Source organism: Panthera onca, chromosome A3 (genome assembly GCF_046562875.1).
Source record: "Panthera onca isolate mPanOnc1 chromosome A3, mPanOnc1 haplotype 2, whole genome shotgun sequence".
Lineage (NCBI taxonomy): Eukaryota > Metazoa > Chordata > Mammalia > Carnivora > Felidae > Panthera > Panthera onca.
The window spans coordinates 31,062,833-31,082,843 of NC_138341.1; the positions used below are offsets into that span (position 1 = coordinate 31,062,833).

The window sequence follows — 20,011 nt, forward strand, 5'->3', positions numbered from 1 at the left end:
AATAATGTATCGTTATGTACTAAGGGTGCGGCACACCTCTAAGCCACTTTTTCCCTCTTCATTTTGCCATGTACTGTTTGTTCATCACATAATATTAATTTAACATCATCTTCTATAGAGAGGATAGAGTATAGAAAAACTGGTCTTTCCTCTAGCATGATTGATGTTTATTCTTTATTGCTGATGGTTTAGAAAAGCTCCTCTCAGCCTCACTTCTTGTTGGTAGTGCCCGTGGTGACTTCCTCCGCAGCACTGCTTGCCCAGGGTGAGCGGCCCGGAGGACTCCAGCCCTTCCAGCACACTGGGCTGGGCCCGGATGGTCTGTTCAATGGGTCCAGTTCTGCTCCACCTTGGCACCTCTGATGCCCAGCCCCGTCTCACCCCCAGCCATGAGGAGGTCCCGGTGAGCCTCGAAGCCTGGGTCATAGGGGGCCCTGAGTAGGGAGCCAAGCAGTACCTTGTTCATATCCTTGGAGTCAAAGTCAAGGTCAGAAGCTTGATACAGGCCCCAGAAACGAGCTGTCACTAGGGCCGGCTGATGTGGAGGTTGGAAGCCACCCACTGACCATCCCTGCTACCAAATCCTCCATAGGGTATGTAGTGGACCCTCTCACCAACGCTCCCCAACCCTTCTTCCTGTGGCTGGGGATGCTCCTTTGTGGGGAGGGGACAAGGATCAGGAGGGGGTGGGCACAACCCATGCAGGTGAGATCCCCCGGTTAGAAGCAGACTTGAACCAATATTTCTCCATCTTCTTCCGACTGCCGTCAGCATAAAGGCCAACGTCTTCAGCAGGGCTTTGAAGACAGCCTCCATTCCCGTCCTCCTACCCAGTCTGTTTTCCAAGGGGGCGCCCTATACGCCCCCGCACTGCGCATGCGCCTGCGCCCACACACGCCCTGTCTGCATTTCCAGACCGAACTGGTTGTCGTGATTCTCTTCTGCCCCCTGGCTTGGGTGTTGCCATCCTACGGGGCCACCTTCCCTCCCCCGTGCCCACTGTCTCCCCACTCCAGGCCTGGCTCGAGTGACAGAAGCGCTACCACAAAGCCCTCCTGATGCGCATGAGCAGAGGCGCTCTCTCCTTAGAATAGCAAGACACGCTGTATGTCCTTTTTCAGCCTGACTGGCCCTCAGCTCTTCAGCAGGGTGAGGGCAGGGACCATGTATTATTCACCTTCGTATTATTCACCTGTGTAGCACGACGTACTCAATGAACATGTGTTCAGCTAGATAACTCAAAAAACACGAAAGCACTTCAAAAGTTTCCTAGGGTTCCTAAAAGAGAAAATTAAGGGTCATTCCACCCTCGGGTGTGACGCGACAGGGAGAGAGCAGACGGAAGGAGGGGAGAGCAGGGCTGGAAATGGAGAAGCCCTACAGCTCATATTCTATTTCCAGGCCTCGGTTTGCAGTCTGTTGGCTTAGTAATAAAGTAACGGCAATGTGGAACGTAAAACGATTTAGAGCGGTCCGTTCCTGGCAACCTCGTGAGACTGAGCGTTGGTTTTGGAGGACACTTAGCCCTTCTGCTTGTTGCTAACAGATTGGGAAATTTTGTAACGAGATGATTTTTATTGCTTTAGGGACGGATCCCACAGCACGTACATATAGTGATAGCACATGTATTATGTTTAGAACATTTTAAAAGTTTTCTTTTAAATGCAAAAGAAACGCTGCTTTATCGTCATGTCCAACTTTTTAACTTTTCGAAGTGTTAGCACTAGATGTAAAACTTCAGTGAAAGCTCTTTGCTGGCTGACGTGGCTGACATCGGTAAGGACGGCGCCCATCCTAATTTGACCGTGAGGAAACCGAAACAAGATCAGGCTGGCTGGAGGTCACGGACAGACTTGCTGGAGACTGGACCCAGATGCCCTGACCCCCAGCCCCGGCCTGTGCCGTGAGGGCAGAAAGCAAATTCAGAGCCATATAATCAGCTTTAAACCATTTCAGATTTAGCGCACTTAGGAACTCTTTCTTTTTCCTTTGTTTTTATTTACCTAAAAAGCGCTTATGGCAGCTACAAAAGAGTCTTCTAAAAACAAAGATAGACTTCTTGAAATTCGTGTAACTATTAACTTAGCCAACAGCACACAAGTATCTCCCACGGTGGGGGAAATGGTTCATTGGAAGGGAAAACAGTAATTAAGATGGGCTTTAGATAGGGATGTCAGTGTCCATATAATATAAATTCATGGGAATGTCCTGGAAGGTTGCCTTATTCTACTTAGGGAACAATTTGCATACATCTGGTTGTGGTAATTTCTCTACAAGATGTTGTTCACACTCATACTTTCCCTTTTAAATTTGATATAATTATGTGATTCTTCACAGTTCCATAGCTATAATTTACATTTCCGGCCATACATGGTTGAGATTATGATCTCTCTCATGGTCGCAAATCTTCCCTGCCCAAATCTAGACTGTTTCAATTTGGCCCACTGAGTTGGCCGAGAAATTTGGGGGGAAAGGGGAAGTTTCTTCAGATTTTCCCCAACTCAGCCATGCATTATTAACATCCAGTTTCTCTACAAAGAGGGTAGCTTGCGGGGGGTGCAGAGGCTATAGCTGCATTCTGATTCCCCACCTTATCCCGCACTGGAAATGCTCTCAGGGCAGGGACCCTCTTCAGCATGCACAGAGCCCATGAGAAATGCCCTTCTGAACCACAGTTAGCTAGACCCCAACTCAAGTCTCTCGCTCAACGGAGGAGCTAGTGAACTGAGTTGGGTCTCAAAAGAAGCATCCACACAAGCAGACTGTGCAGATCGCAGATGACAGCCTATGGCTCAGCCTCCACCCTTGTGCAGCGCGGTAGCCGACTTGGAGCTCACTGTTCCATCACCCCCCACCACCCCCCCGCCCCAGGCATTTCTCAGAAGTGATGCTGTCTCTCCCTGGCTCAGCGTCCTGAGACCCATTCATGAGAAGAGGGGCCTCCTCCTTCTCTTCCTACATCAGCTTTAGTGAAGCATACATTATATACAACCAAATGCGTTCATGTTAAGTGACCAGTTTGATGAGTTTGGACGAATTTATACACCAGTTTAACCTCCACCGCAATATCAAGGCATAAAATTTGTGCATCACCCCAGAAAGTTCCCTTGTGTCCCTTCCCACTCAATCTCCAACCTGCACTTCAGCCTCAGGCAACCAGAAATCTGCTTTTTGGCACTATAGGTTGTCTTTTAGAATATCACATAAATGGGATCATTCTTTCTCTGAGCACATTTTTTGAGATGTGCCCATGATATCGGGTATATCGATAGTTCATTCCATTTTGTTGCTGTATAATATTGTATCACGTTGGTATGTCATAAATAGTTCATCAACTCACCTATTTGGGGTTGTTTCCAGTTTGGGGTTATTATGAATGAAGCTGATAGGAACATTCATATGCTAGTCTTTCAAAGACATGTTTTTATTTGGAAGGTGGAGGCAAAAATGTAGGCGTGGAGTTGTCACATGGTAAGTGTTAGCTTTACAAGAAACTTTTTACAAGAAACAAGGAGCTTTACAAGAAAACATACTGCTTTTCAGATGACTGTACCATTCTGCATTCCCATCAGAATGGATGGAATGAGAGTTCCAGTTGTTATACATCCTCACCAACACTTGGCATGGTCAGCCTGTCTTTAATTTCAGCCACTCTAACCTGGGTGTGGCGGCATTGCATTGTGGTTTTAATTTGCTCTTCCCTAATGACTTGAGCATCTTTTCATGTGCCCATTGGGTATCTTCTTCCTTGACTCAATCGCTCTGACTAACCTGATGGCACGAAATTCGATAATCCTACAGCCAAAAACATCCTTGCCGGTTTCTAGTAGGTTGTTACCCTTTCTTCCTTGCCTTAACCCTGCCAGGACATAAGAAAACTGACAGAAGCTCTGATTTGCCTCCTGTCCCAGGGTGAGGTCATCAAAACAGACCTTCAGAAACTCCATATATAGAAAGTTGAGCAGGTAGATTGAACCTGTGGCATTGGAACACTGCCGGGAGAAAGAAGATATAAAATCATATGTCTCTCTTTCTCCCTTGCTCTGCTATACTTACAGGAACCCCCCGACACACAGAGAGAGAGAGAGAGAGAGAGAGAGAGAGAGAGACAGAGAAAGAGAAGAAAGGGAGAGAGGAGGGGAGTGAGGGGAAGGACACAGAGGGAAGTAAAGAGGCTGAGATTGAATTTACTCTAGATTGTAGAGTAGTCATTCCATGTGGACCCAAACTTTTCATTTCCAGGATTTTACAAGATTCCTCCTCTGACTCCCTACTCTTGTTGACAATGTAAAACAAACCCACAGTTAGCCTGGGAATTATCTTTATGGAATAAATCAGCATATTGTTTTGAGTTTTTGCACTGCATGTATTAATTTAAAAAGAACACATGTCTTGGTTCAGTAAAAATTTGCAAAAAACCAGACATCCCATAAAAAGAATTTGTTGGTTGAGATGTTTATCCCTCTAGCCATCTTTTCCCTTTTATGACTACAAAGAATACTTGTGTTTCTTTACTTGTCAGAATCATCTACTCGGGAAGACTTCTGGCAGTGGGCCCAACAGGAAGTCCCACTGCGCTGAAGCAGGGTCTTTATGAGGTCTGCTTCCTTCCCATCCTTTGACTGGTCTGCACATAGGTGTGTTACCACCTTGCCTTTGCCAGAGAGAGCATCTTTCAGCCAGGACGCTCTCCTTGTCCAAGGCACGACTCAGAGAGGCCGGGCCCAGGCTACGCAGGCTCACAGTCTACGCCTCCTCTGTCTTGTTGTGGTGCCTCCGCAGTTGTGGGTGTGCCTGGGGAAACCTGGCATGTTACTGCTTCACCAGAACACTGTCTGATGTGGAGGAAGACACTTAGAGGGCCACAGAAATCAGAAGTTTCCAGAGGTAAACTAAGACCTTCCAGTGATCAATGCTTCGTTAACCAATCTCCCATCAACTGTGAAGATAATCAATATCCATAATGATGAGCCTAAAGCATTCAAGATCCCCAAGTGCTTTCTGCATTAAAAAAAAAAAAGCTAAATTGCATGTGGTTAACATTAAAACTTTAAGTAATTTTGCTATAATCTTGTAAACCCATTGGTCTCCAAGCTTTTGTGATTTCATTGATTTTATCAGCTTTTAAAACACCTTCTGAACGTCCTGCTCACTGGTACACCAGGGCTTGGAAAAAACATGCTAGGCAAAGAACTTGCATCAAGCTTGGGACTGAAATACATTAATGTGGGTGATTGAGCTCAAGAAGTCTGATCAACGGACATCGTGGAGTCTGGTGAGAGGGCTTGTCCCAAGAGCATGCCTGAAGATCCACAGATGATGGCACAAATCCTGAAGGATAAGAGCATTACAGAATATGAGCCAAGAGTTGTAAGTCAGATGTTGGAGTTTGCCTTCTGATATGTGACCACAATTCTAGATGATGCAAACATTTACTCAAGCCATACTAAGAAAGCTACTGTTGATGCAGATGGTGTGCGATTGGCGATCCAGTGCCGTGCTGATCAGTCTTTTGCCTCTCCTCCCCCAAGAGATTTTTTATTAGACATGGCAAGGCAAAGAAATCAAAGTCCTTTGCCATTAATCAAGCCATAGTCAGGCCCCAGGTTGCCACCTGATATTGCTTGTTCCAAACTATAGACTTAAGTCTTAATTTTTTTTTTAATTTTTTTTTTTAACGTTTATTTATTTTTGAGACAGAGAGAGACAGAGCATGAATGGGGGAGGGTCAGAGAGAGGGAGACACAGAATTGAAACAGGCTCCGGGCTCTGAGCTGTCAGCACAGGGGCCCGATGCGGGGCTCGAACTCACGGACCGCGAGATTGTGACCTGAGCCGAAGTCGGCCGCTTAACCGACTGAGCCACCCAGGCGCCCCTAGACTTAAGTCTTTACAAAGAAAGGCATCTACTTCTGCGGGAAGAATAACAGTTCTGTGGTTATTACTAGCGGATCAAGTACTCCCACTCTTGGCACACCAACCCCACACACCATGTCTGTGTCAACGAAAGTAGGGACTCCAATGTCCCTCACAGGGCAAAGGTTTACAGTACAAAGACCCACTTCACAGCCCCCAACTGCAAAAGCATAAATTCCTGCAACATCCGCGGTTCGATTAATCCATCATTAATCGGGTCCAAGAACATTCTTATTACCACTAACATGGTGTCATCGCAAAATACCGCCAATGAATCAGCACATGCACTGAAAAGAAAACAAGAAGATGATGACGATGATGATTGTGATAAACTGTGATAATTTGTAATCTGGCCTTGATGCTTGTAACATGTATACTTGGTCTTGAATCCATTGCACTGAGATTAAACATGCATGCTGGGTGTTCTCAATTTGTGTTGTAGGAAATGTAAGTGGCATTTAATGAGTAAATACAGTTATCCTTTCTGATTGAGATGTGGGATTTTCTTTAGCAGGATTAGTAATGGTTTTTCATCAGCCTTTCAGTATAAAAAATAAAGTCGTTCACCAAATAAATAAATAAATAAATAAAAGTTGGTATCCCCTCCACATATTGATGTTCATGTATTTATAAGCAACAAATGCTAATTACTAAAATATTCATGATAAAACATACACACAGATAGAACATTTCACAGTATAGAATTCCCTCCTTTCTTGATTAAATAAGAAACTCTTGGGGCGCTTGGGTGGCTCAGTGGGTTAAGCGTCCGACTTCAGCTCAGGTCATGATCTCACCCTCCATGAGTTCGAGCCCCGCATCGGGCTCTGTGCTGACGGCTCAGAGCCTGGAGCCTGCTTCGTATTCTGTGTCTCCCTCTCTCTCTTCCCCTCCCCTGCTCATGCTCTGTCTTTCTTTGTCTCAAAAATAAATAAAAACATTTTAAAAATACAATACAATACAATACAATACAATACAATACAATACAATAAAAAAGAAACTCTTAACAAAATAGAAATAAAAAGATACTTTCTTAAAATGATAAAAGATATTTATCTGAGTCCATCATGCTATTAACACAGAATTTAGAAGTATTTGTACTGAAGTCAGGAGCAAGACAAGGATGACATTAATCACTACTATTATTTAATATTGTTCTGGAAGTAGCAGCTCTAATTTAAAAAGACAAATAAATGACAGTATCTATTTAGAAGTAATATATTAACAGAGTATAATAAATATCGTTATTTATGTAGGTAAATTAATCTGTACACACGAAAAAAACTGAGAGAAGTAACTGAAGAACTATTTTCAAAAATAAGAGAGTTTGCTAAGACAGTGTAATAATAAATCAGTGTGTAGCAAGCAATAGCTGAATAGATGTAATGGAAGGTAATGCCTTATTTACCATAACCACAATATAGAATCAAATTTCTAGGAATAAATCTAAGAACTGCTTGATAGACAAGCAGAAATCTCAGGGCCCCAACAAGTAGAAACACATACTGTATTTTGACTAAGAAGACAGCATCCTAAAGTTATCAAAGTTTCCTCAATCTACAAATGTAGTGTAATTCTCATTAAAACACCAACAAGATTCTTTTTGTGTCCTAAAATTCAAATGGAAAAACAACAGCAAGAGTAGTTATGGAGATTCCGAAGAAGTCAAGTAATGAAGGGCAACCATACCTACCAGACAGGAAAAAAAAAAAAAAAAAAGTATTATGAAGCTCTAAGAAGTCAACCAGTACTGTGAATGAACAGATGAACTGATCAGTGAAACAGAATGGAATGGCCCTAAGTGCACCCAAATACACATGTAAATTTGGCATACGATAAAGAGGGCACATAAAATGGATTATACAGTATGTGGGCCCTTAGAAGAAAAGGAGAGCGGGGAAAAAATGGACCAGCCTGTAAAATTATTAGCCAGCAGGAGGCAGCAGCCTCCTGAGATCGATCCTCCCGAGGCACCATTGTCCACAACCCCGCGTCCAGGCATCGCCCGCGATCCCCGGATCATTCCATTCCAAGTGTGCCCCACTGTGTCTGCAGCCATACACAGTAACTGCTCACTGGGAGCCCTTGCTCTTTAGCCCAGAATAGCACAGCAGGGAAAGGCATGCCAACCAGGAAGGCATTCAAGGCTTAGAGGAAAAGAAGACAAGGAGAAAGAGGAAGAAGGAGAAAGCGAAGAGCCTAATGGAAGAGCCTTGTTGACGGGCCCAACTTGGGGATAAAGAAAGAGGTGCCTATGATAGAGAATCCTGGAGATCTCATCACAGAGAGATCTGAGGTGTCATCTAGGAACATCCATCACCTGCAGGACAGTCTCGCCAGGAGCCCAGAGGCACGGCTCGGCGTGATCTCAGCAAGCTGAGTACGTGTTGTTGGGAATACTTCTTCCAGCTGTGCCAGCTCACAGGCTCCCGGTGGGAAGGGCGCGAGATGACAAACGTGGGTACGCTTTGCAGACTCCGATCCGAGGCGATCGTTTGCTTTGAGTTGAGCACGCACTCACCTCGCCGTTGTTAACCTTTTGTTTCCAGAGGAGCCACGGACTATGCAGACCCAGCAAGAATCCAGATACCCTCCCCCGAAGGAAGTTAAGGTTGGGAGCCACAGAGTAATCGACACCCTGTCCAAAGGCAGGTCCCCGGAGGAGCGTTGACCCTGTCAGTGTCCTGCTTTGTTTGCCTTCATCCTGGCAGGCGGCGAGGCGTCTTGCGGGACTTGATGAAAGACACAGAGCTCCAACCAGAGCAGGGCAGCAGCGAGGCTTTCCTAGATGCGGGGCCAACGTCAAAGCTCTCCTGTTCCGCGCTGACATGTGCAACTCTTGAGCAGGTCTGATAACACATGCAGAGACAGACTCTTGGGTTCCTGAGGGGAGAGATCAGACCCAGAGATGTTCCATACCGAGCTGGCAGAGACGCAAAAGCCTGATTGGGAAAGCCATGAGGCCCCCAAATCCACTGTGCGGATGGATGGGCCACGGCTGCCTTGGGGGGTCCTGGTGGCTTCGTTATCTATTTCCAGAGAAAGATTAGGAAGGTGTGCAGAGCACAGGGGAAAATGTGCTGCTTTCTCCCTGGGGTTCATTTGTTTTCCATAAATTGAGGCTTCCAGGGAAAGGTGGCAGGATATAAAATAAAACAAGTACTGCGCCCAGAATCGGATTCAGATCCAGACCCGGCACTTGCTGCGTGGACAAAGTTGCACGAGGGACTTAAACTCTGTGGGCCTTAGTTCCCTCATTCATAAAATGGCGCTAAAAGTTCCCGCCATACAAGATTCTGTTAGATTAAATAAATGTACATAGGGGCGCCCGGGGGGCTCAGTGGGGTTAAGCACCCGACTCTTGACTTCGGCTCAGGTCATGATCTCACAGTACGTTGAGTTCGAGCCCCGCATCGGGCTCTGCACTGACAGTGCAGTCTGCTTGGGATTCTCTGTCCCTCCCTCTCTCTCTCTCTCTCTGTCCCTCCCCTGCTTGCTCTCACTCTCTGAAACTAAACTAAACTAACTAAAATAACCACAAAATAATTGGCCTGTAGAAATGGGACTTTTTAGCCGCTTCCCTTCTGAGGGGATAGAGATTCTTCTGGCTATTTACATCTTCCCTAGATGTTTCCACATTGCTTTTTATCCCCATAACCCTGTAGTGACACAAAAGTTGCCCACACAAGTGCCTGTTGACTATTCCTCTCGATTCTGGTGGTTGAATAAATGACCACAGAGACAGGCACAGCAATGAGCCCACCGGCCGGAAGCCCAGGGGAAGGGCGCGGTGGCATCCAAGGACTCTCCACAAGTCCTTGCACAGAGGACATCGTCTTGCCCCGTATCCCGTGCGGCACACACACTAGTTGGGGAATCCGTGTCTGTTTTTTGGACCTAATTGGGTCTCGAAAATAGTTCAGAATCCTGGTGAGTCTTTCCTGAATTCACATAGTTTGTTTGACAGCGTTTTCCATTTCCCATTGGCTCCTGAGAGCCCGAAAGCAAGTCAAGGCAGGAAACCCACAAACTGCTCGTGCAAGATGCCGTGTGAAACACTTTCACACTTTGGCTCTTCGAATTCTCCCCACAAGGTCATTATGGCCATTTTACAGGTGATAAAACACAAGCTCCCTGAGGCGAAATCGCTCGGGCAGTGATAGCCTGAGCTGGGGGTCGCATCTGGCGCTTCCAGAAAGAGAAGAGGAGGGAATGAGAATTTTACGGAGAGATTAAATGCCATACTTTGGAGCGTTTTGTAAGCCTGTAGAAGCCTCTGGAGCCTGGCAGTTTTGGCTTCGCTTGCAAGTCTGGCGTCCAGGGCGCTGGCTACTTTCCTTTGTTTGCCTCTTCTCTGTTCTCCCTCATCCTCTTCTTTGTTTTCCATTTCTTCCCCCAGTTAGACCTTAGAAGGCATTTACTGGCTCCATTCAGCCAGCAGAAATCTCCCACCTCCAGAGGGAGGCCTTCAGGTACTTTCTGCTGGAGGGCCTCAGCCTGGACTCAAGGGGAGCCCTTCACAGCGGCGTGCCTTGCATCCAGGGGTGCAGGGAACATCTGGGCTGGGCTGCCGCGATCTGCCAGTCCCTTTCCAAGGCACTTTGGCCTTCCTTCCCTCGGGGTGTTTTTGGTTTTTCCCAACAAATAAACGGAGTGTTCTGTGTTACTGGTTCGGTTATCTTGGTACATGGGGGAAGGAGCCAAGGAGAAAACTGATACTCCGTGTTATGCAAGCTGTTTTCTGGGAAATTCAGAACCGTCTCCTGCGTGGCTCAAGGCTGCGGCCCGCTGTCTGCATCCTGCACTGGGGAGCCACCCAGGCGGGCAGGGCAAGGACCACCGCGTTGGGGGGCATGGTCTGTGGCTTCCTTTCATCTTCCTGAGCTGTGGTGCAGCCCACAGAAACCAACATCTTCAGCCTTTGTACACACAGCCACCTAGCAGGCGCTCGGTAAAAGAATCAAAAGGGAAAGGGGCTTGATTGCACCGGGGGCTTCCAAGAAACCCACGGGGTTGACACTGACAGGTAGACCTTGGACAGGTGGAAGCAGACCCTTCGATCTCGCCAGAGCCCCCTCTGGAGTCCCTACCGGAAGACCACCTGTCATTTCTTGGCATCTCCTGTGCCAGCCATGCCCTGAGAGGTTCTGCCCCTCTCAGCGCTAAGGGGTGCTCAGGCCCGTGTCCCCTGGGAGCTAAGGATTTTTGCACCCAACCTTGATTTGAAATTTTTAAGTGATAATGAAAATACAGTAATGATTTTTTCAAGCAACAGTGAAAAGCCAGATGCTATTCAACACCATATATATTTAATTGTAATGCACGTGATTGTCCTGGAAAGGTCAATCTTCATTTTAGGATTGTCCTTTGGGGTTTTAGTCGTTTGGAATTGTTCTCATTTTACAAGCGCAAAGACTATTGTCCAGAGAGGCTAACTAACTTGTCCGAGGTCATACAACGAGTGAGCCACAAAAACGCGATTCTAACTCAGAACTGTCCGGTTCTTAAGTCCACAGATGGGCCATGGCTGGAAGTGTGTGAAGCTTTTCCTGAGCATCCCTGGGCATTCCTGTTTTTTCACTGCTTCTCAGAAGCCCTGACTTCCTTTACTTAAGGGGCACGGTCCTTCCTTCCTACGCTCCCTGCTCCTCTGATACATCATTTCTGTGTTGATGGAAACATTCACCTTCCCTTTCACCCCTATTGTTAACCAGAAGGCCCTGCCTCCATTCACAGAGGAATTAGGTTTGCAGATGGATGAGAAAGACCCCTCTTCCTCCCTCGCCACAAAATCATCCTTTTTCTGAGGCTGAACCGTGTGTTTCCTGAGGAGTCAGGCGGGACAGATAGCAGGGAAGGCTGCTGGGCTAGCCCTGCCCTCTCAAGGCCCTAATGTCTCCTGTTCCACCATCCGCCCCTGGATGCCAAGGACCAGGCCTTGCTGTGAGAATTAGAGGAGGCAAGGAATATAAACATGACCAGCACCGTGTCTGACAAGCACGCAGCGATCCCGACTCGCCCCTTCCCCCACTTCCTAGTATCCCCTCCTCTCCTCCGGCTGTCCTGCCATCCTGCCCTCCCAGCCGGCTCCCCGCTGTCCCCGCACAATCTTGTCCCAGGCAGGTAAAGACCCAGCAGACCAGCATCAAGGAGCAGTTGCAAGTTGGGGGAAGGCCAATGAGGGTTGGGAGGACAGAGAATGACAGAAGGCAAGTTGTGGAAAGATTGAGGACCTAATCTTTCATCACATATGGGTGACTCATGTGCAAGCATGCGTGCGTGTCTGTGCGTGCACGTGTGTGTGTGTGTGTGTGTGTGTGTGTGTGTGTGACTCAGGGTAGGGATTTGAATTTTAAACCTTATTCCCTCCAATTTGCATATAAGGGGATGATCACTTCGAGATGTTAACTTGCACAGATTCATACATTTCTACAAACTGGCAGAGATAAGATTTGAACCCCCCAAGTTTTTTAAATGTTTATGTGTTTATTTGGAGAGAGAGAGAGAGAAAGAGAAAGAGTAAGCACGAGTGGGAGGGACAGACAGAAAGGGAGAGAGAGAATCCCAAGCAGGCTCTGGGCAGTCATCGAACCCTAGATTTGATGAAGGCCCTTAGCCCCACATGACACGAACTCCGTGATCCTGGCACAGCATACCCACGTGCCACACACCCCATGACCCGCTGTCTCCTCAGACTTCACTCCTACAACTGGCTCCTTCTGTCCTGCCTCCCCCTCTCCTCCCTCCGTTTTGGACCACTGTGGCCAGCAGAGACAATGCCTAAGGATTACCTACTTTGAAAAAAGATTTCCCTTGACCACATAGCTCCTTGCACCCATCCCCTCAGAGAGCCCCGATTTCTCTGATTCTCCTCTCACATCCCTGAAAAAGCAAGCCGTGTAACCAGTCCACTACATTGTTTTCAGATCTCAGATGTTCTCATGGAGTCTTCAAAAGTCCATAGGGCCTCTGCCCTGCCTGACGGGGATGCAATCTCGTTTTTAATTGGGTGGATATCCCACCATGGTTCAATGTCTAATAGGGCTTCTGGTCACCTCATGATGAACTTGAAACTGAGAAAAAACATGACTCTACATGAACTCCACATACATTTCTTTTTTTTTTTAATGTTTATTTATTTCTGAGAGAGAGAGAGACAGAGCATGAGCAGGGGAGGGGCAGAGAGAGAGGGAGACTCAGAATCTGAAACAGGCTCCGGTCTCTGAGCTGTCAGCACAGAGCCCCACGCGGGGCTCGAACTCACAAACCATGAGATGATGACTTGAACCGAAGTTGGTTGCTCAACCGACTGAGCCACCTAGGCTCCCCCACATACATTTCTTAAAGTAAGATCAAAGGACCATTTCTCTACATGGCTCTGAGTGATTACTGTAACCTCCTCACCTACTGTATTGGTATAATAACATGTTGTTCTATTGAATTATTGTGATTTATGTTGTTATCCATAGGATCTACATAAATAAAAAAAATCAGGCAATTAATATAAAAAGACCTTAAAAGTCAGGAGCCTTCTGAAAGCAAGCTGCTATTTAAAAGACATGAGTTCAAGAAACTGAAATGTAGGGGCACCTGGGTGGCCTAGTTTGTTGAGCATCTGACTTCTGCTCAGGTCATGATCTCACAGTTTCTGAGTTCGAGCCCCGTGTCGGGCTGTGCACTGAGAGCATGGAGCCTGCTCGGATCCCCTGTCTCCCTCTCTCTCTGACCCTCTCCTACTCCTCCCCCACCCGCCTCCCCCTCCCTCCCTCGTAGGCCTGAGCCTGCATAGGTGCTCTCTCTCAAAAATAAATAAACGTTAAAAAAAAGAAAGTGAAATGTATTCTTAATTAATCCTTGGAGATTATGCCTAAAATCATTATTTAGGGTCTCCTCCCCATGTGCCCCAACAGGAGCATCACAATTTGAAATTGAATCGTAATTCTTAACCTGAGTCTAGCTTCCTGGCCATGAGAGAGATTCACCAAACTTCACAACTCAAGGTGGACAACTCCCAGGGGCCGATGCCTAAGTAGCAGAAGGGAACGAGAGAGAGGAGCAGCATCCAAAGAAGGCTCATGGGTAATCCTGTGCTTTTGTGAATCTTCCACCTGGAAGAATAACCTGGAAAGTGTCACGGGCACGTTATTTTTAAGTGACAAGATCGGAGATGCAGAGAGGAGGAGCATGTTGCAACGCAGCCTCGTGGGGCTGGCTGAGCCCTGGGGAGTGAGCCTCTTCAGGAAAGACATCCCCAGCCCCGGTGACGGTGACAAGGATTAAGACTTCCTTTAGGGCATGAAACCTCATTAGCTCAGGCTTCATCAATCTGGAATTCATGCAATTAGACCAAGTCTGGTTTGATGTTTATCTTTGATTTGCCAACTCTTTCTTCAGGGTCACGCAGATTCACAGCAAAAACAAATTGCCAAGGGAGTGTTGAGGGATATGGCTGACCCTTCACAGTCAGGTGGGATGTGTCTGGAGGTGTTTGTGAACGGCAGCAGAGTTTCACATGCCCTCTGTACAATGCAGTCGAGTGGAAATGAAAATTTTGAGTGACCTTTGTATTCTTAATGATTCTCCGTAGGCATTTATGAACCTGCCTCAGGATCCTTCTTTGTCTGACGGCTTCTCTGTCTTAATGTCATCACCAGCAGCTGCTGTTTTTCCTGGGGCCATTTTCTACAAACTTTTGCTCTCAATCAGTTCCCAAGGATCACAGGGACTCTGAAGTCAAGTAGAAAATGTTAATGCTACGTGGACACGAGCAGGTGGGCAGTGGGCCGGGTTCACTAGCTGATGGAGGCACTCCCATCCTGTGGCCTCCCTGGCCATGGGATTCAAATTTGTGCTTCAGAAAAATCACCATACGGAATGGATCCTCAGTCACTAAGTCCATGACTGCCAAGTCTATAAATGTCAAGGGTTTTTGTAATACAAAGTAGTGGCTCGTAAACCCAGTTGTTAGATATTTTTGAATGTTTATTTTTGAGAGAGAGAGAGAGAGAGAGAGGGCTCGCATGCTCACAAGCGGGGGAGAGGCAGAGAGACAGGGAGGCGCAGAATCCGAAGCAGGTTCCAGACTCTGAGCCGTTGGCTCAGAGCCCGACAGGGGGCTCGAACCCACGAACACTGAGATAATGACCTGACCCAGAGTCAGATGCTCAACCAACGGGGTCAGCCAGGCGCCTACAGTTGTTATATCTCAATTCACTGGGAGATTGAAAGTAATTTGCTCATAAAAATAAAGTTCCAACAAGCACAAATAAGGTCCCTTAAAAATAAGGGACCTTGCTCACTCGAATTTCGATACGCTTTTTTGAGCGAGAGAAACGATAGTGCCTTCCAAATACAACAGTCCTAAGACCACACAGCCCACAGGTGGCTGTTACTGACATGTCATTAACAGCTGGGCATCTCAGTACTATTAGCCGAATGCCCTGGGCCATTTTGGAGGTGTCACGGGAACGTCAAACACGCGCACGACGTCTACCACATGTGCCAGAGCAGGAGAAAGCTTCAGACATGCCGCTGAAGAACCAGCACAAGCTGTTTCCAGGGGTTCCACGGCGAGATATTTATCCACAGACACGTGAAATAGCATGTTAAACGTCAGCCACATGCCGTCCCTACGATGGTTCCCCAATAGCATCCACACACCCACCCCCACTCCATCTGGATTAGCACCACCCCTAAGCACATCACCCTCATTCATCCCACAGGTATTTGTTGCACACACATGAGACGCCAGCCCCGTCCCCAGCCCTGGAGACCCAGCAGGGAACGAGACAGGCCCTTCCATACCTCAGGTCCTCATCCAGAATCTTCTCATCCCCCTCCCCCAGTACTGTGTCTTTCTGGTCAACCCAAAGCATCTTTCTGGGCCCAGTGCAGGTGGCACCTCCTCTGCGGAGCCGTTTCTAACCCTCATCTCCCCCACATTCCCTGGGAGAACTAGGTAGTTTCTAACCTTTATTCCAGGAGTGCTTCGTGCGGAACTGCTGTCGCATCCAGCCCACTGTGTTTGGGGTGCTTGAGTGTGTTTCCTCGAGCAGAGAGAATGAACACCGCTGAATCAGGAAATGTGTTTGTTTTTACAATAGTTTTCTTTTATTACAAAATCTAACAGCGCTTAACAATGCTTTAGAAGCATCAGTCGGATGTGAATAAATGATGGCCTGGCTGATCTAAATGTGTATACCATTACGCAGGATTTACTATGCTCGGCCTATAAGAACGTAGGAGAATTGCCCCAAAACGCACTTCAGAGAGTCCCCTGTGACTATATAAGAGGAAGAATTTCATTTATTTAATTCATTGCATTGTCTTAGGCTCTGTGTCATAATTGTGAAGGGCCCCCTCTCAAATGATATAAACTTACAGAAACCAAATGGTTTGGGAAGAGGGAAATCATTGCTTTTTGATTCTGTTTTAGTGATGCTGGTGCACTGCATGGGTCTGAATTTTGCCTGAACGTGGCTGTTGTGAAAAATGCCTTTGACCTGTTTCTGTTCCCTAATGACCTCATTTGGGGAGTTGGCTTCGTGGGTTCACGTCTGTCTGTGAAAGCAGCATCAGCCTGCCGGGGCTCTGGCAGAGCCCAGGACAATTCAAGACACAGGTGAAAATGGTGCCCGGGGAAGTGTTTTGTCAACCACAAAGAGCTTGAGAAGCAAGAGAAGGTTATTATCAATATTCGTCGGTGCCTCGAGATGTTGATGGTCCGGACCAGGATCGGCAACCTTTTTCTGTAAAGGGCCACAGAGTAAATATTTCAGGCTTTGCAGGCCACCTGGTCACACTGTGTCACTTCTGCCACTGTAGCAGGAAAACATAGAAAGTAAATACATGAATGCGGTTGTATTCCAGCATAACTTTGTTTACGGATATGGAAATGAGTTTCATAAAAATGTTCACGTGTCGCTAAATATTATTCTTCTTTTGATAGTTGCCAACGTTTAAAAGTGTAGAAACCAGCCATGGTTCACAAGCTGGAGGAAAGAAGCCATGGGCCAGATTTGGTCCGTGGGCCATGGTCTGCTGACCTCTGGTGTAAAACACAGAAGACTCATCTATCTAGATGGCTGGTGGCTGGGGGGGTGGGGGGGCCATTGTGGCTAGCTGAACGATAGCCGATGAAGCACTCCAGAAATATTCAAACTGAATTAGTGGCACGACAGAACTACACCAGCTCTTAGAAATGTCATTGTTTTCTGTGGAAATAACTGTTCTCCCCATATGCCTTGTTCCTTTGACCTGGGTTTATTTTCCACTGGGAGTATTGAGTTCTCCACCTGTGAGCGAAGGCCACGTTGGTCATGAGTCAGCACCTATGGGCTCAGGGGAGAGGGTAAACGAGCCCAGGTGGAGAATCTCAGATACCCGAAAAATCACATCCAATCACTCATCATCCTACAATATAGCTCTCTAGGTCAAGACTTCTTCGTTCCATAGAAGGAAGCAGCATCAGAAGAGTCTCCAGGGACTGCAATTCCCACACAGAGGTGGAGAATGAGAGAAACGGCTATTCAAGTGCTGTTAGTTTCCACCTGCTCTTCTCAGCTCTGTGTAAGCAGAGGACATCAGGACCAGAAGTCTTTGTTTCTGCAGGTGGAAGACTCATCCCGAGGCCAAGGTGAGGGAGAAGTAAAGGCAGAACTCCAAAGCCATGGGAACTATCGTTGTTAATGTCCTTGTTGGGAATTAACTTTCCCACCAGGTTATTTCCTTATACAGGTCGTCTCCTCTAGTTATCTCAAGGCGTTGAGTGTTCTGAGCTTCTGAAGTGCAGAAATGGGCAGTTTTCTGTTTCAGACCCACCTCCTCCAAGAAGTCTTCCTTGATTTCCTACCCTGAACTGAAAAATATAAATCTCTCCTTCCTTTGAATTCCCGCAGTACTTTATCTGTATCTATCTCAAGGCTTTTGACCCATATCTTTTCATGCTGTATTTATCTTCAGACCCGCTTGCTGAAAGAGGCACGTTCTCTGAATCCTCCTTGCGCGACACATTTTTCTTATCATGGCACCTTACTCCGAGTAGACACTAAGTAGACAGCTATCGCTTGAATTAAAAAAAAATCCAATATACTGACAAACTGATTCATCTATAGCAGCACTGTCCAATAGAACTTTCTGCTAGGACAGAAGTGTTTTATACCTGTACTGCCCATAAGAGTAGCCACTAGCCACTCGTGGCTATGGAACACCCAAAATATGGCCAGTATGACTGAGGAGATGACCTTTAATTTTTTCAATCTTAATCACTTTAAATTTATTTATTTATTTATTTATTTGAGGTTGGGGGGTGGGCAGAGGGAGACAGAGAGGATCTTAAGAAGGCTCCACACCCAGCATGCCACCTGTTGTGGGGCTCGATCTCACAACCATAAGGTCATGACCTGAGCCCAAATCAAGAGTCAGACACTTAACCCACTGAGCCACCCAGGTGCCCCTTAATTACTTCAATTCTAAATAGCCATGTGTGACTAATGGCTATCTTATTAGACAACACAGGCCTATAGGACAATAATTAACTCATTTTGTGTGTGTGTGAATGGATTGTTTATTTAGGCAATAATCAGATCACACAAACGTCGTGTAGAAAACCTTAGCGGGATGATTGGATATTCCGTTTTCCAAGCAACATAAAGATGCCCGTTCTTATATTCTGTGGAGCGAGGTCCATTAGAGACAGACAAGAAACCACAAACAAGATGGAAAGGTTAAACTTACATTATATTAACAGGAGGTATGTGCTATGAAAAAGAAAAAAAGAAACAGAAAAAACGGAGTAAGAGAAAGTGAGCTGAGAGTGTCTGGGAGGAGGTCAAGGTAGGCTTCATTTAGAAGGTGAGGTCTGAGCTCAGGCTAGAGGGAGGGACAGGGGGCAGGCTGGGCAAAGAAAATGGCAAAGGAGCTGAACTCTGCAGGGCCAAGTAACAGCTCGAGACCATGGGCTGAACCCCTTACGACCCGGTCACAAAGAAAATGAGGCTGTGGGGGGCACTGAGGAGGGAGAACGGTTTTTATCGTGTTCTGTTAACAAAGCCTTGATAGATGTTTCCAGAACGATCTCTTGAAGTTAAAAATTAAAACTAAGTGGCAAACTGGCTCACTCCACTTTTAAGCACAATGAGTTTCTGGAAACCACACTGGAAAACACAACAGTGAAAAAATCAACTTTATTCTTCCCCCTCTTTGTCCAGCTTGTGTTTCCCCACTTTTTTCCTCAATGTCCATGCCAAGCGCTAAGAAAGCAGAGTGCCAACTGGATTTGCTCAGAGGCTGTGGAAATGGCAGAAGCAGAGTCTTAAAATGATGATTGCTGGGAAGGGCAGTGGGAAGAACCGAAGTGCACTCCTGGCCCACTGACGAGGCAGTGAAAAGTGGAGGCGGGGGGGTGGGGGGTGGTGAGTACCAGAGGGGGCATCAGAAGGGCCAGCACAGAACCTGCCAGACTCAAGGCAACACTAGCAGCTTTCTCTAAGTGTAGGGACGGAACTGTGTGACACTGTCAAAGCTGGGTGTGACCTGAACTCAGAGCTGAGTGAGACAGCAGTAGAGCGAGTCACAAAAGAAAGCAATGCCAGAGGGCGCCTGGGTGGCTCAGTCGGTTGAGCGTCCGACTTCGGCTCAGGTCGCGATCTCGCGGTCCGTGAGTTCGAGCCCCGCGTCGGGCTCTGGGCTGATGGCTCGGAGCCTGGAGCCTGCTTCCGATTCTGTGTCTCCCTCTCTCTCTGCCCCTCCCCCCCCGTTCATGCTGTGTCTCTCTCTGTCTCAAAAATAAATAAATGTAAAAAAAAAAAAAAAAAAAAAAAAAAAAAGAAAGCAATGCCAGACACGCAATACAATTCCAGGGATGCGAGGCCCTGGACACCGTAACCCCAGGCTGCTCCAACTTCCAAGCAAACACACTGATGTTAGAGTGGCAATCCTTTTCAGCCACAGATAGTAAACATTTCACTTGAGGGCCAGCGGGAGAGTCTGCGAAATATTCCAGAAGAAGATCCATTAAGTGCTCCAAAGAATTCATCTGAAATCTTTTGCTGCCTGCGAAGTTAAAAAATCCACAGGCTATTTTAACTTGTATTTT

The 20,011-nt window shown here is 46.8% G+C and overlaps 1 pseudogene; it reads left to right on the top strand.

The window, feature by feature from the left end:
- The first annotated feature begins 5,253 nt into the window (after positions 1-5,253).
- LOC145715337 (transcription initiation factor TFIID subunit 9-like) lies at positions 5,254-6,520 on the top strand (annotated as a pseudogene).
- Positions 6,521-20,011: the final 13,491 nt, after the last annotated feature.